General features: G+C 44.1%; 1 protein-coding gene across 3 annotated transcripts in view; it reads right to left on the bottom strand.

Annotated features, from left to right (window-relative positions):
* Hivep3 (human immunodeficiency virus type I enhancer binding protein 3) overlaps positions 1-16,280 on the bottom strand; it is a 412,482-nt gene that overhangs the window by 315,621 nt on the left and 80,581 nt on the right. For 2 of the 3 annotated variants that reach the window (XM_026782347.1, XM_005353329.3), the window contains exon 1: positions 4,815-5,260. The gene's annotated coding sequence lies outside the window, so the exon portion shown is untranslated. Of the gene's footprint in view, positions 1-4,814; positions 5,261-16,280 lie in introns of those variants that run through there. The other variant, XM_026782346.1, reaches the window with a different exon arrangement.

Below are 16,280 nucleotides of genomic sequence, written 5' to 3' on the forward strand. Positions count from 1 at the left end.
CCAAATGTGGGGCTTGGCCGGAGTCTTGAGATGTAGCTATCCAAGGATCTGCTACATTGCATATTAAGGGTATGTTCAAAGTCCTCTTCTGTCGAAGGTCTTTGTTTTCATTAGGATTCATTAGCTTCACCATCTCATGTTGAGCCTGAAAATCCAGTCAATGACTGAAGAGACTGAAATTACTTACTCAACTAGGTATGTCATGCTATTTTAAAGTAAGTTCATGTTCATATATATGTGTGTGTGTGTGTGTGTGTGTGTGTGTGTGTGTGTGTGTGTGTGTGTGCGTGCGCATGCATGGCATGTGTATTGTGCAGAATGCATGTGGAGGCCAGAGGACAACTTCAGATGTCCTTCCTTAAGTACCCGGCCTGGAACTCACCATGTAGCCTAGGTTAGTTGGCCAGCAAGCACAAGGGATCCCCCTGTCTCTGCCTCCTCAGCACTAAGATTATAAGCCTCTTACCACCATGCCTGGCTGGCTTTGTTTTTTAACCACATCTGGGGGTTGAACTCAGATCCTCATGCTTGCAAGGCAAACACTTTACCAAATGAGCCATCTCCAGAGCCCCTCATTCATGCATTTATATTATATACTGCTTTCATTTATTGTTTCCACTATTCTTTCATTGGCTTTTTTTTTTTTTGGATCCAGTTATGCAACCATGGCTCTTTTTTTTTTTTCCAACTTCACTCTGAACTCCCATTACAAGGGCCATGGATGCTCAGAGAGGTCCCTATACTTCTCCTTGCTTCACTCCTTAAATTTGATGACCTCAACTGTCTAGAAGCAAACCTCAACATTACTTCTTTGTCCACAAGAGTGTCAACTACACCTTGCTTTCAGCAACACTTAATAATGAGGGGAGGAGCCCCTCACTCATGTATAAGGTCTACAATATTTTGCAGAGTCTATATTGGTCCTCTTGCCTCCCAACCAAGTGTTCTCAACAGGGACCCAAAAGGGCAGCCCTCTGGATAGGGGGCTTCAGTCACCTCACATCACCAACCCCTCTCCTCTGCCCTCCCACCCACCTTGGGATTCATGGAATTGCTTCTCTCCAACTCATTACAAGAATTTCCCTTCCCTTAAAGACATGGAAACTCTAAATAACTGAACATTTCTGATTATATTCAACAACCTGAAATGGACATTTTTCTTTCAAATAAGTGATCCAAACAATAAATGTATGCACTCAGACCTCGAGCAATACTGTTACCTTGCCTTCAGTTATATGTTCACATTTTCCACAGATGGATCGAATTGAAAACAAATAAACAACACTTTGAAAAAAAAAAACATGGGCCTTCTTTTTCTTCTACTTTTCTACTTGTGTTTTTTTTCTATTGCCTTTTTTTTTTTTTGAGAAGAATTGTAACTGAGCAAATGGGTTGGGCCAAATTCTGTGTTGCTCATGTAAGTCAGACATTCTTCCAGTTCTGAGCATAATATCTGAACTGATTAATCACCACTCTGGGGTGTGGTCATAACATCTTGAACTCACTTATCCAAGGGATCAGCACACTGGTAGTGATCAACCTGCATCCCCTAAAAAGGCATAAGAAACAATGCCACCAGAGACCACCTCTTCCATCCTGATTCTACATCAGTCCTCTTTCAACTGTGGCATACTGTCACTGGGCTAGAAGGCTGGAGTGTGTCTCTGGCCACAAGAAGATGCACAAAAGTTTCAGTATCATTTTCTCAGAATCCTCTGTACTGTCAAATGTTAAAATGAGACTTTTCTAATAATGTGTGGTACAGTGCTGTAAAATGCCAGCCAAAGATCACCAAGTTCCCAGCAGGGCTATACAGCTGGACTATGGTCTGCAAGCCCCAGGCTATCCGGAATCTTTAGGAGGCATTAAGAGGCAGGGTAGTTTCTTAAATAGCTGCACTTTTCTCTCTAAACACCATGCTAAACAAACAAAAATCCAACCACAACTCAATAGGTTTGGGCTACTGATCCATGTGTCTTCTTAAACAGGGAACAAGAAAATCCATTAGATGTTTTTTGATATGCACAGGTCAAAAAATGTAACAAAATATATAGCATTTCATTTAACTACTTACATTCTTTCACTAATCTTAGACGTCCATGTTTTGAATTCCTATGGCCTTTAATCACTATTTTTTAGTTTCTCCTGTTTCTACCATTATTATCAGTTCTTACTGTTTGATTAAAAACAACTTTCCTAACCCTTTCACGAAAACTTTATTGATTTCTTCAAATTTGTTAAGTGCATTTAGAAGGCTCTTAGAATTTTAAATAAATGCTCAGTCCTGAAAGAGAGTCCAAGTTGTCCAGCACCAGCTTAGTACCCTCCAGCTGCGGGGCACGTTTCTTTTTTAACCTATCTCGTCTTCTTTTCAAGGTTATGATGTTTCTACCGGCTTTACTCAAAAACTGCTTGCTCAGGTAGCTAGGTTTCCTGCCCTATCTGCCCTGTACAGTTATGGAGTAGTAAAATGTGCTCTGACTCCTCCTGAGGTAATAGACTGAAAACCAGCCTGTCAGGACCTCCTTGATCTTGATGGTGGGGGTGGGGGGACCTGAAGAACACCAGGGATCTTGCAGAGCAGGAAGAGAGACAAGTTGAAAGTTATCTAGTTGTCACACAGCTTTCTTAACATTATCTTCCATCGAGTCGAATCCTGGAATCTGCCAGGACTTCAGACTAAATGTATCTTCTCTTGCCTGCACCATTCACACACTAAATGCCTCCCTGGCTCACTTGGCAGGGATCCAAAAGCAGCACACATTTCTCCACTCTGAGAGGGTGGCCACTGCTGCAACACAATGGGCGGAGACACGCTAACAATGGGACCAGGTGAACACATCTTGATCCACAGAGCAGACACTAGTTAGCACTTAAGGCAACAACTGCTCCCTAACTCTGGTACCAGGGTATTGAAGGCCAGAAATTAACTGTAACCTTAAGAGGCCAGACTTGGTCACTAATTTAAGAACTCTGTCCACCAGCCCCAGGTGGAGTGGATAAAGAGTAGAGCAGAGGGTCTGTGTTAAGAGCACTGTGGCCTGTGGGTATCTTACAGAGTTGGGAGGAAGGGGAGAGCTCAGACAGCACACACTCGCCCCTCCTGCCTACCAAGCTCCCCCAGAGGACAGCTATCCTTCCACCTTGCAAAACTCCCAACATTGCAATGCAACGATAGAAAGGACATCCAGTTCCTGATGGTCTCCACTTCAAGCAACAGGTACCAAACAGCTGCACCAATATGGGTCTCTTTCCACCCCACAGAACAGCCCAGCCCAGAGCAAAACTACATAGGCAATGGGAGACTCCTCTCCGGAGCTGTCTGGAGACAGGAGGAAACATCTGACACCTGAGTGGCCACCCTAGACCCAGTGCCCCTCCTAATCTTTTTGACTTAGGAATCTGGGGACCCTGCAGAAGTGGCTATATCCTTCTCCAGGGACAGAGAAGGGTGAGATTACAACAAAGTTCAGACAAGAAGCACCTGGGCAGAAGCCAGTGGGAAGGCCTCAGATCAACACCACTCCAACACTGAGACCTGCTCTTTGCCTGTGGTCTTTACCCTTGAGTTGTTGAGCTGCACCCCACGTGTTTCCTGTCCTCACCACACACACAATTACACAAAAACATTATAAACAGCAGAAACACCCAACTACTTCAGTGCAGGAGAGCTGATACCAGTATTTGGGAACAGATTCTGATCATTAGTTGGGATTACATAACCACAAAAACATGGGTTGAACAATACTTGTGTAGAGGTTAGTTCAACAAATTCCTCTTCTCTGTAACCCCCCCCATCCCTACCCCCACCCCCAGAAACCCTGGATTAAAATATTCAAGCATCCCTGATACCTCAGGGGCACCTGGCCACTGCCTTGCAAAACCAAAGGCCACCAAAAAGTTCAAGATGCAAAGCAAAAAGGACCACAGTACCACACACACACCCCAAGCTGGCAGGCTCTTGCATAACCATTGTCCCTAAAGTTCAAAGGCAGGCCAAGTCACAGAAATGGTCCTGACCCTGCCAAGCATTGTAAATCAAATCATCCAGCTTCAACATAGGTCTCCAAGTTCCTCTACACCACCACTTCTGTCCCAGCCTCTAGTCCGGGTGTCCATCACCACCCCAGGGGCCAACTGTCACCAGCAGTGTTTCCATTTTAAAATATGCTGAAATGTGGGACACATCTAGGAAGGGACACCTGCTTTATTAGAGACAGGGCAAGACACCTCCTCCCCCACCCCAGCCTCAGCAGGAGTTTGGGTTTGGTGTGGTATGTTGTGCTTTGGGGATAGGACAAGGTATGATCCCCCCCTCCCTGCCCTGTGGAATATTTTTTCAAGGGGTGGTGGGACTGGGAGCAGGGAGGGAAAGCTCTCCCTTGGGTCCTGGGACCCAGCATCAGACCACTATCATCCTTCAACCAAGCACCAACAGACACCTTTCTGGGGTCTGACCCATCCTGGAGTGGTTGCCTGGCCCAGGAACCAGGTCTGCAGCGCAGTGCTGCCGAGAGAGAGAGCGATCGCGGGGGCGCGCAGCGCGCACAGGGTTACAGCCCAGCCGCGGTCGCGAGTGATTGACGCGCGGGGGTCACTTGAGGTTCGTGCTCCCCCAGCCAGGCCGAGCGCGCAGCCCACCGCGCACCTCAGCCACCGCAGCCCGCCCGACACCTGCCGTGAGAAAGGCAGCAACAAAATGGAATCGCAGCGCGAGGTGGCACTTCCCGGTGGCAGCCACGGGCGAAAACACAATTAAGAAAAAATAAGGCGCAAGGAATCCATCCGCGGAATAAAAATCCAGAGTCCCCTACCTTCTGCCTTGGGGTGGCAAGCTGGTCCTGTGTGTTCTCTGACCCACGGATCCAGCACCCTTCTTCATCAATTTTTCCGGTCAGTCGGGATATTGTGCATTTTTTTTTCATAAACACCTGTTTCAAGTAAGGGGTAGAGACCTTATTGAAGGAATTGTCCTTAAGAAATAAACTGTGCTTACGTCTGTCCGTCCAGGCGTGCATGCGTGTTTGTATACACACATATGCACACGAAATACTCGTGTACACTGGAGCACCAAACTAAGCAGGGGGATAATGGGAGAGTCGGCTGGTGGTGAGCATGCTCGCACCGGGAACAGATCCACCCTCTGTTATTCCTCTGAATAAATATAAATCACGATCAGAAACCCAAACAGAAGCATCCCTCTTGAATTCCTGCTGGAAACACGGAATAAATTCAGCCCGCAGACACAGAATCTAATCAGCAGCTGCTTTCTGAATCCAGAGCCAACCCATGCCCTGCTTGTCTTTTCCACTAGGAGTCCAGACCTTTTTTTTTTTTTTTAAAGGGGTTTTAACCTTTTAAAGATACAGTACACCAATTATCACTTGAATAGCAAGACTGGGAGTACTGGAAGAAGCCAGTGCTGGGCCTACAGCCACTTAGGGCAGAATTATAGGCAGTGATGATATTCGTTGACTTTCATCTATCTGCTCACGTGGATAATACATTACATGGTGGGACAAACATGCAAATACTGATGATGGGCTTCCCAATTATGATTAGCATTGCATGTGAACATTTCTAAATATTTGTTTCAAGGGGTCAGCAGACTTGTCAACCCAGGGGTGGCCCCTCTGGGTCCCTTATTATTTAGTAAGGGCCAGAAATCCTGCCATGTTGCTAAAGGCAGTGATATATACCTGTGCTGCCCCCAGGGCTTAACCACAGGGCATGCTGCCCTGCCTTGCCCTGTGGTCTCAGGGATGGTTCTGGCCCCGTTTCTGACCCACCTTGAGACTCACACATAGATCCTGTTCTAGTTTCCTTGGGCCAGAAATCGAAACTACTGCCTGACCTTTAGTGTCTGGCGATTCAGATTTGGCTCTTCAAAAAAGTTTAGTGAGGCTTCACTGCTGTTCTGTTCTTAAGTTCTTGGGGGATCTTGGAACAAAGTTGATTGTGAAGGTTGAACAACAGGGTAGAGGGATAAACCACCTCCAGCCTAAAGTACCCTTGACAACTACTTCAGCCATGCTTCTATTCTAGATTTGTTCTAGCTTTTAAAGAGGTACCACTGAGAAAATACAAAGAGGAACTTTAATCCTGTTGGCAAAAAAGACAAAAGTCTTCCACCCGAGAGCCCCAGAGCTTCATCCTGGCATTGCTGGTTCTCTCCTTGTTCCTTGCCATCAGCAGGCTCTCCTCCATCACATGTTCCTAGGGCCACTTCCCTCCAGCTCTCAATTCCTCTCCTGGTCCTGCCAGACAGACCTCTGAAACCAGTGCCTGGCTCTCTTCTCTTACCTGGCCCTGTCTTCCTCACCCTCCCAGTCCAAACCACTCCCCCCACCTCTCTCCTCCCAGAGCTCTTTAGAGAAAATTATCATATTTCATGTGTCATCGCCCTAGCTAGCTGAGTCTGTCACTGATTGGTTGGGCACTGGCAGCCGGAAATGTCACCAGCCACACAGCATGGAGCTGGCTCTCCCGTGGCCACCACAGACCTGTGCTTGGGAGGCTTGGTGACAAGGAACAGACCTACCACAGGGAGCCTGTCACTCTTCTACCCAGGCCTGGGGGAAGGGACTTCTGAGAGGGAGCAGGAGTGTCTGCCACCGTGGTATTGCAGGAAGAGGAGACACATGTTGAGAAGAAAGATGTCTCTGTCCTTGTTGAAAGATCTAGAGAAGTGTTTCTGACAAAAGCATTCTTTATTCACATTTTAAAAAAAAAATCAGGAAGGCTTGAGAAAACAAGATTTTTATTTTCTGCCTCCCATCTCCTTCTAACACCACAGTACCAAGGAAGAATCATAATATGTTTAAGTTGTCAGGAATCCAGAAGCTCTGGGCCCTCTCCCTCTCTGTTTTAAGGGCACAGCTTTCAACTGTCACATACTCACCCCCGAGGGGGAGGGGATATTAATTTAGCCTTAGTGCACTCTGAAGCCTACAACCTGTCTTTGTAGATACCCATAAGAGCCTTGTCTCCAACGAATTTACCGCAACTCAGCACTTAAGTGGCTTCATTCTGATCTCTGGCAATGGTAAGGCCAGTTTCTCTGGTGTTTTGTATGAAAATTGTTTCTCAAACCCTTGCTGTGTTTACACTGAAAAAGGGATCCTTGCAGACAGAAAGTGAATAGGTCATATGGTCCAGCCACTCCCAGGGCAGAAGCTCCAGACTTCTCTAGTTCCACACCTAGGCCGTTGGTTTGATAAAGGGGACTCCTACATGTTCTCCTGTTCATTCATCCCCCAAAGAGCCACCCAAACATTGGTGGTCCTACTGGAAACTGAAGGATCATGTTATCATGGGGTAAGCATTGTGAACAGTAAAAGGAAAATTCAGTGTCCTGAGGCAAGGGGCAGGAAAGTTGACGCAGATCCTGCACAGACCTTGAAGAAGTCATCACACAGGGTCCCAGAAAAGGGTCCTAGAAAGCTCAGGCTCAGAAGATAGAGACTGGAGGAGGGAAATCCAGGTCATGGGGATCAAGGCCAATTCACTAAAGAGAGAATGGCTGGACTCAGAAACTTTCTCACAGCTTCTTTGGAAAGTGGGAGGCTTGTTTCTAATATAAGTAAAAACTAGAGGTGTGGAGGAGCAGGGCAGCAGCTCCCTGGGGAGTGCCAGTAAAAGCAGTCCACACACACACACACACACACACACACACACACACAAACACAAACACACACAGGGAAAGAGACTTCAGTAACCAGGTAAAGGGTACAGGACAAAGGGTTGAGAGTATCCGACAGGAGTTCTGAAGGAACAGCAGCACCAAGGAGGGGAAGCAGAAACACAGAAGCAAAGGGTTATTCCCTAGAGCTGAACTAGTGCAGATCACAAGGCATGCTGGAAGCAGGGTCATTGAACAAGCACATATGTTCATAGATGCAGAACCCCAAGAACCAAGAGACACAACCAAAGCATACTCAGGGAAGGAGGACCTGCTGCTTAAAAGGAATTAAAATCAGAATGGTTTCCAATTCCCTGTCTAAAACGGGCTCAGAGACACACCTGTGCTTAGAGGCCACTCCAAGGGCATGTGGTGAAACCTCATTAGCTCTCAGACCAGCGGTTCCCTCTATGTGATAACAAAATAGAGACACAACATCACTGGCACACCCTTTATGAAGAAAAGTTTCTGGATTTAACTTAAGATTCTCTGCTAAGCAAGGGGAAAATAGGCCAGGAAAATGAACTCACACAAGAAGAGGGTGTTATGTAAGAAAAAGTGATACAAAGTGAAGCCAGGGAAAATATGATTGAGTACAGAATTGATAGCATGGTTATAACATTTAATGGTTATAACATTTAATTATTAAACATTTTGAAAGATGAGAGTCAAATGATTAAATATGCAGTGTTCCCTAATCTGCAGCATCACCTGCTACCAATTGTATTTACCTGTAAAATGAAAGAAAGAGAGAGAGAAAGAGAGAGAAGACAGTTTCCAATTCACATAGTTAGATTATTTGATTGTAAGTTGTCCTGTTTTCTTATTGGTTTTTTTCACTAATCTCTTACTGTGTCTATTCTACATTCCCACCTACTAACCAATGCCATAAAGTTATTTTCTAATAGTGTAAAGAAAAAGATGAGGTCATCCAGTCTATGCAACACCATCAGGACAGCTAAACAATGCCCTCCAGATACATACTATCTGATGCCTGGGAAATGAATACTTCCTTACATGCAAACGATGTGGATAAATTAATTACATCTCTTTGTTTTTAAAATAAAGGTGTCTGGAATTAAATTTCCATATTAAAAAACTGTGAAAGGTTCAATGGAAATGCATTAGCAAAATAATAATAATAGTGGTAGCAGTAGCAGTAATAAAGAAGACTAAGAGGACCATCTTGTCAGGCAGACAATCCCAGAATGCCTCTTCTTTCAAACACCATGTTGAAGTGATAATAAAGATGGGGATTGTTGGTGTTGTTGATGGATGGATGCTTGTTTAGAAATGGTATCTTGCTCTGCAGTGCAGGCTAGCCTTGATCTTCAGTTCCTCCCTCCTGGACATCCTGAGTGCTGACTACAGTGTGCATAACTGTACCCCACACAATTGAAATACCCAATGAGAAAGGAAACCATAGAAGGGCCATTGGCCAGAAAAACAGAGAAGGCATAGGAAGAAACTTGTTTGCCAGTTTAAAATACATAACACTTAAATGTTACAGTAACCAACAGGGCCTCATACTACAGAATCTGCACAGCAGGCTGGTGGAATTGACCATAATTGAGAAACAGTCTGACTATAGTTTGTCGTGTGAAGGTTAAGAAATGAAGCCTGAATTTTAAATTCATGAACAAAGAAATCATTATTCAGTAACATAATAATAGTATTTGACTACGGCTAGTTGACAATAATTACTTCCTCCAGCCCATGCCTTATTTAAAATCTGTTGTTTTCAGAAAAAGAGACCCTAAAGAATAGATAGATATTATAGTTTATCATTAAGCCATTCAGTGCCATAAAGTTATTTTCTAATAGTGTAAAGAAAAAGATGAGGTCATCCAGTCTATGCAACACCATCAGGACAGCTAAACAATGCCCCCACAGATAAGTACTACCTGATGCCTGGGAAATGAATACTACCTTACATGCAAACGATGTGAATAAATTAATGACCTGGATGTGAGGAGGCTTTTCTAAACAAACTGGGGGGAGGGGGCAAGCTCTGCATGGAATCACAGGATCTTTTGTAAGAGACAGGAAGAAAGCTAAAGAGAATCACGGGATTAAGGAGGTCAAGAACAGAGAGAGGAATGCAGCCAGAAGCCAGAACAAGTCAGAGCCATCAGAAGTAGGAAGAAACAAGGAATGGATTTCCCCTGAAGCCTCTGGAGGGAGTTTGTTCATGCACATGACACCTTGATTACCACCCAGTGAAAAGGACTGAAAACTTCGGACCTCCAAACTATGAGCAGATGAATGTGTCATTCGAGGGCATCAAGTTGATGGCGCTTCTTTCTCAGCCACAGAAGACTAAGAAAACTACCGCGGTGAGAAATGCTGGGATTCCCAGGGATTCCAATAAGTGCTCCCACAGGCAACAAGGCTTACTCTGTGCCTGGCGCTACTCCAGGATTTACATATCCTAGTCATTTAACTTGTGCACAAGGGGGCAGTGGGGAGTAGCTGTTGCTAAGGCTTGTAACAGCATTCTGGGGTGAGCTCTGTGGCCACGAGCTATGACTTTCTTATCTGTCAAGTAGAGTTGCTGTGGCTTGAATGGGAAATGTGCCCTCCAGACTCATGCTTTGGACACTCACCCCCAGTTTGAGGTGCCACTGAGGAAAGGGAGGGGTGGTGCTGAGAGCCTTTAGGAGGTGGAGCCTAACTGGCTGAAGTAGGTCACTGGAATGGGACCTCTCAAGGCCTGGTCCCTAGTTTTGACCACACTCTGCTTGTTGATCTGTCATGATGATAGCCATCTCTGCCACATAACCCACTGCCATGAATCCCACCATGCTCCTCTGCTGTGGTGAACTGCACCCCTCCACACCATGAGCAAAAAGAAATATTTCTTCTATTATGTTGTGTCTGTCAGGAATTTTTGGTCATAAATATAAATATAAAACTAACTAATATGAGACATAATGGTTATACCTACCTATTGAGGCTGTGGACAACAAAGTGAAGCCAGCTATATAACATGCCTGATTATTGGTTTTCACAAGTGATAAAGTAACAACTAGAAAGCCCTTGCATATACTACACTGTGGTCTGCCTTCTAGAACTTCTATTACCAATTCTCCTTCTTTTGATATGAACAAAATGTGAATCACTCTTAATACCCCAAATATCCTTCAACTATTTGAGAAGGTTGATCCAGTTCTCAGGAATCCTGGCTGCTCCAGCTTAGAACGCCTCTTTGGAACGCATCTGGAATTCTCCCTAACTCATCAGCTCCCTGGAACACAGTCTCCTATGTTTTAGATGTGACCACAGATGACTATCATGCTTATATTAAACAGAGATACACAAACTACAGCCCTTGGAACAATCTAATTTTTACAGGCCACATGCTACAAATGGATTTGACGTTCTTGAAGGGTTATAAAAATGCAAACACTGGAAAGAATTTATAACAAATACTCTGTGTGACTTGTAAAATCTGAGATGTTTGCTATTTTTTCCTTTTCTGGAAAAAAATGCTATCTCCTGTTCTAGAGGATTCTATACTTCTCTCAGTACAATATACTGTTATTCAAGTCTTTCTGGAAGTAAGATTACACTGGTGTAAATGCTGACTTTATTTCAAGCCTGCTAAAGTGACATCAGTAGACATTTTCCCCCTCCTGTCTTATTTAGTAGTAAGATGACTACTCAACTAAAACTACATTTCCCAACATCCCTTGTAAGTGAGGCCTGAAGACAAGCTTTAGCTTTGAGTTGCAAGCTTGTATAAACAGTGTGATAGCCTGGTCTGCTCTTGAAGGAAAGGAGCTCCTTTTCCCTCCTATTCTCTTTCCCACTAGCTGGAGTGTGGGTCTGGAAGCCATATGGATCAGGCTGACCGAGCAACAAGATGGAGGATACTGGGTCTGTGGTGCTGGCATTTTACCCTGTCCTGGTTATTCTCAATCTTCAAGAAGGAAAGTAATTTTTTATTAAAAGTTCTTAGTAACATTCTTTAATAAGGTCTTTGAGTCAGCAACTGAATCTGGGGACACTGCGATACAATTCTATCAGTCTTTATTTCTACCTATCTACTGATCAACAGATGTGGTTATTTATTTGTAATTGCTGCTACTGCCACACACTTTTCTGGCCTACACTCATATATTTCCAGGTCCCCACAACATGACCTTACATCACTTAGCATTCTTACACTTTATACTATAACAATCAGCCCATCATTTTGCCCTGACATCTGGGACCTAATTCTGTTGCCCAAAGTGGCTTCTATCCTTTCTGATTTCATAGCATTCTTCAAAGGGCGGTTCGGTTGCAGAACTCGAGCTGGACGCAGAGCTCAGCAGAAGAGTTGATCAATATTAAGTATGATGCAGTGGAGAGGACTGCTGTGCCAGTAGGTGGAAGAGGAAGATCAAACCCAGAGCCAAACGGAGGAGGAGTAGGAAGGGAGAACTTCTCCACACTGGGAGCGCCCCATTGCTAGTTCATTAAATATTTTGTTCATTCAATTGCTTTAGGTTGCATATTTTAGGGAGATTTTTTTGGGAGGGGACATGTATATATGAGTGTATGCATGTGAGCATTTGTGCAAGGGTATGTGTGCAGGTGTGTGCAAGTGTGTGAAGGCCAAAGGACAACCTTAGGTGTCATTCATCAGGCACTGTCCACCTGTTTCATGATCTAGAATTCACTGAGTAGGTTAAGCCTGCTGCCCAGCAAGCCCAAGGAATCCACCTGTCACCTTCCCTCCAGCTTGCTGCAATTAAAAAGTTCAGCCAAACCCAACTTCCAGTGTGGTCTAAAAACCAGCAGCTCTCCAGAAATCATCCATGCCCTCAGTACCAAATTAGGACCACTGAGGCATCCAGCCTTATGATCTGAGCCTCCCATCGTTCTCAGTCCCACCAGCAGGGAGGCTGATATTGTTGGTTCCTCCAGCCCTTAGCATGTACTGGTATAGGGCATCTTCTTTTGTACTGCATATACACACATAGGTTCTGTTCCTCTAGAGAAGCCAGACTAATGCAGATTGCACATTGAAAATCCTGTGGGGCATTAGGAGGAAATGGATACTTTCAAGTTTCTACGGGAGGATCCTGACATCTCATTCAAGTTCTGTGAACAATTCTCATGATTCCAGTTGAAGAACCAGTGAAGACTCCAGCTTTAGAAAGCCACAGCCCCTTATAAAACACCACTAAGTCCAATATCACAGGTGTGACATCATGATCTCACACCATGGAATCATCATACCACAGGCCTAAGTGTCATAAGTACCATAAGCATTAATAAGCTCAGCTGGGCGCAGAACAAGAAAGGGAGTTAAAGGCACAAGGCCTGGGTCTTTTTTAGTCCACCAAATCAGAGGTAGAAATTTTGCTCAGCAACTGACTCAGAGGGTCTAACCTTGCTTTTTCTTTCAAATAAGGCTATCCTTTGGCATACTAAGCCTAAGTTCAATATGAGGAAACTTCTCCCATCTAGTAGCCCCACTTTGGGCATCCCACACACAGCAGTCACGCTCCCCAGCCACCCTCTGGGACAGGTGTAAAGGCAAATGCTAGGCCATGACTACAGCATCGCAGGAGCAAACTGTGAAATTTCAGTCATACTGAAATAACAACATCAACAAAGCTGTAACAAGTAAAGGTCATGAATAAACACTGCAAATTTCATGTAACTTATCATGGGGGATCAAAACCTAGCATGCCTTTAGGGGCCAAGCAATGACAGGAATGCACAAAGCACCTCCATATAAGCAAACCCTGTAAATAAAGTTCTGTCAGCTAAGAAAGGTGGAACAGGATGATGGAAGACTAGCCTGCATAGCTGTCTCCAATGATCAGTCAATAAAATAAAGGGGGAGTCATCTCTCAGCTGGGAAGACAAAGAAAGTGCACTTTTAAAAATTTGCTTATATAAATATACATTGATTTGTTTTGTTATTTTTTGAGACAGGGTTTCTCTGTGTAATAGCTCTGGCTGTCCTGCAACTCACTCTGTAGACCCAGCTGGCCTCTAGTTCACAGAGATCCACCTGCTTCTGCCTCCCGAGTGCTGGGGTTAAAGGTGTGTATGCCCGGCCCATACGTTGATTTTTAATGCAATTTTTAAGGAAGAGAGAACATACAGAAATCAGATGTCTCCAAATGAATCAGGGAAGATGACTTGATCACAGTAATTCTCAAACTGCAGTCCTAAGAGCAAGGAGTCACAGGAGTGCCCAGGGAACCTGCAAAGATGTTCCTCAGTAGATCCCATTGACACTTGGAGGCTCTCCCCAGCCTCCCAGAAGAAACAGCCTTTGCCTCTTTCATCGGGGTCTGTTTCATCAAAAACCCACCCCTTCTTTCAGCTTTTATATCAAAATCATTTTAAACTCACACAAGATCCATACAGAGAATCCTATATACTCTTTCCCCAGATTTCTTTATTGTTAGCATCTTATGTAACTATGGTAACAATGATCAAAATCAAGAAAATGATGTTGGCACACCACCACTAACTGAATGACAGGTTTTTCTCTAATGTTTACACATGTGGGAATGTTTTACAAATATGTATACAAAATATAAGTGTATTACACCTAATGTCCTTTCCATCCCAGCCTTCAGTGGGGGATGTGACACTGCTCTGAGCTGTTGCCCCTCCTCCATCTCCTCTGACCTGCATTACCACTCAGTCTTCCCTTGACTCTCAAACCTCTGACCCTTCTTAACAGCCTTGCTTGTGTATAGTGGACTGTCCCTCATTTGGGTTTTTCTGGTACTTTCTCATGATTAAACTATGCTCAGGAGTCTGGGGCAAGAATAGTATAAAAGTTCTGTGTCCTGTAAAAAATAAAATAAGGTGGCTCTTTTTCAAAATAAACTATCGTGAGTCAGCTAAGGTCAAACTGCAGAAAGACATAAAATAACGGACACCTGCTAGCAGTCTAAAAGCTCTGCAAATCCTGTTTGTCTAACTATCCCACCCAAGCTAAGAGATGTAGAACAGATTCCTACTGCCAAGCTTGCCCTCTCACCTGCAGATTTGATAAGGGCACGCACCTGACGAGCTTTAAAACAAGCGGGGAGGGATAAACCACACACAGTTTTTGTTGAAAGGCAAATGACATAGGGAAAGACAATTGGGATAAAGGATGACATTTAAGATTGTACCCCCCTGAAACCGCAGCCCATGGGGAAAGGGAAGGAGGGACTGGCATGAACGTTCTCAGTTCTCAGTCAGGACACCTGCCATTCTAGGCCAACGCCCATCTTCGCGAGGTGGTAGAAAAACTGCCCCACTTCTCCTCTGAGCTGCCAGTGCTCTTAGTATGAAGGGATGACCCATGTTTTCCACTCTCAGTGTATCAAATGCTGTCACATGTCATATTTTGTCTTATTACTGGTCTTGTCAACCTTGGTGGCCTCTGCCAGGTTTCTCCACTGAAAGGTGACTCATTTTCTCTGTGTGACTGATAATTATCAGGGAATCTCAACTATCTTGAGATTATTCACCCAGTAGTTTGGGCATCTATAAGGTAAACTGTCTGCAGTAAATATAGTTACAGTGTCCTGAAGGTGATCTCCTCTCTCCCCCATTCCTGCATCATCTTTTCCTCACGCAAAGTAGCAAGTCCGTGTAGTGTCATTTCAATTGGATTCTAATAAATAAAGCTTGCCTGAAGATCAGAGAGTAAAACAGTCCCACTGGCCAGCCTTGTGGTGGTGGCACACACCTTTAATCCCACTGCTTGGAAAACAGAGACAGGTGAATCTCTCTGAATTCAAGGCCAGCCTGGTCTACAGCTAGCTCCAGGACAGCTGGGCTACCAAGAGAGACACTTTACCAAAAAACAAAACAAAATGAAAGTCAACTGTTTATTTTTAATATAAAGAAATATGACTGGAGAGATGCTCAGTGGTTAAGAGCACTGGCTACTCTTCCAGAGGACCTGGGTTTGATTCCCAGCACCCACAAGACAGCTCACAGCCAGTATCTCCAGTTCCAGGGAATCCAACACCCTCTTCTGGCCTCCAAAGGTTCTACAACCACATTCTAACCATGAATTGGCAGTGACATTTCTACAGTTTTTCTACAAGGATGGGAATAATCATATGGTTTTTCTTCCTTGTTTCTGAATATATGTAAAATTACTTAGATTTTTCCAGCAATGAACTATCTTTGCATGCCAAGAATAAACCCCATTCAGTGTTTATGTATATTAAATAGAGGTAGATACAATACTACTAGGTTTGACTTACATATAGATGTGTAAAAACATGAATATACTTACAAATAAGGATTTTATATTTCATTTTAATTAAATATCTTTGTGTTGCATTTGTTTATTTATGTTTTGGGAAGCAAGCATGTGAAAGTCAGAGAACAACTTCTAAGTCAATTATTGCCTTCCACTATGGAGGTTCAGGGGATTGAACTCAGGTCATCCAGGCTTGGTAGCAAGCCCCTTTACCAACTGAGCTATTTCAATGGTCCAAGGTTTTATTTATAAACATTCTCTTGAGGATTTTTGTAAATATCATCATGAGGAATACTGAACTATGATTTTCTTCTCTTGCATTCGCTTTGACAGACTTGGGTAGTGAAGAAATTCTGCCCTCATAAAACAAATTGA

The sequence above is a fragment of the Microtus ochrogaster genome, chromosome 10 (assembly GCF_000317375.1).
Source record: "Microtus ochrogaster isolate Prairie Vole_2 chromosome 10, MicOch1.0, whole genome shotgun sequence".
Classification (NCBI taxonomy): Eukaryota; Metazoa; Chordata; class Mammalia; order Rodentia; family Cricetidae; genus Microtus; species Microtus ochrogaster.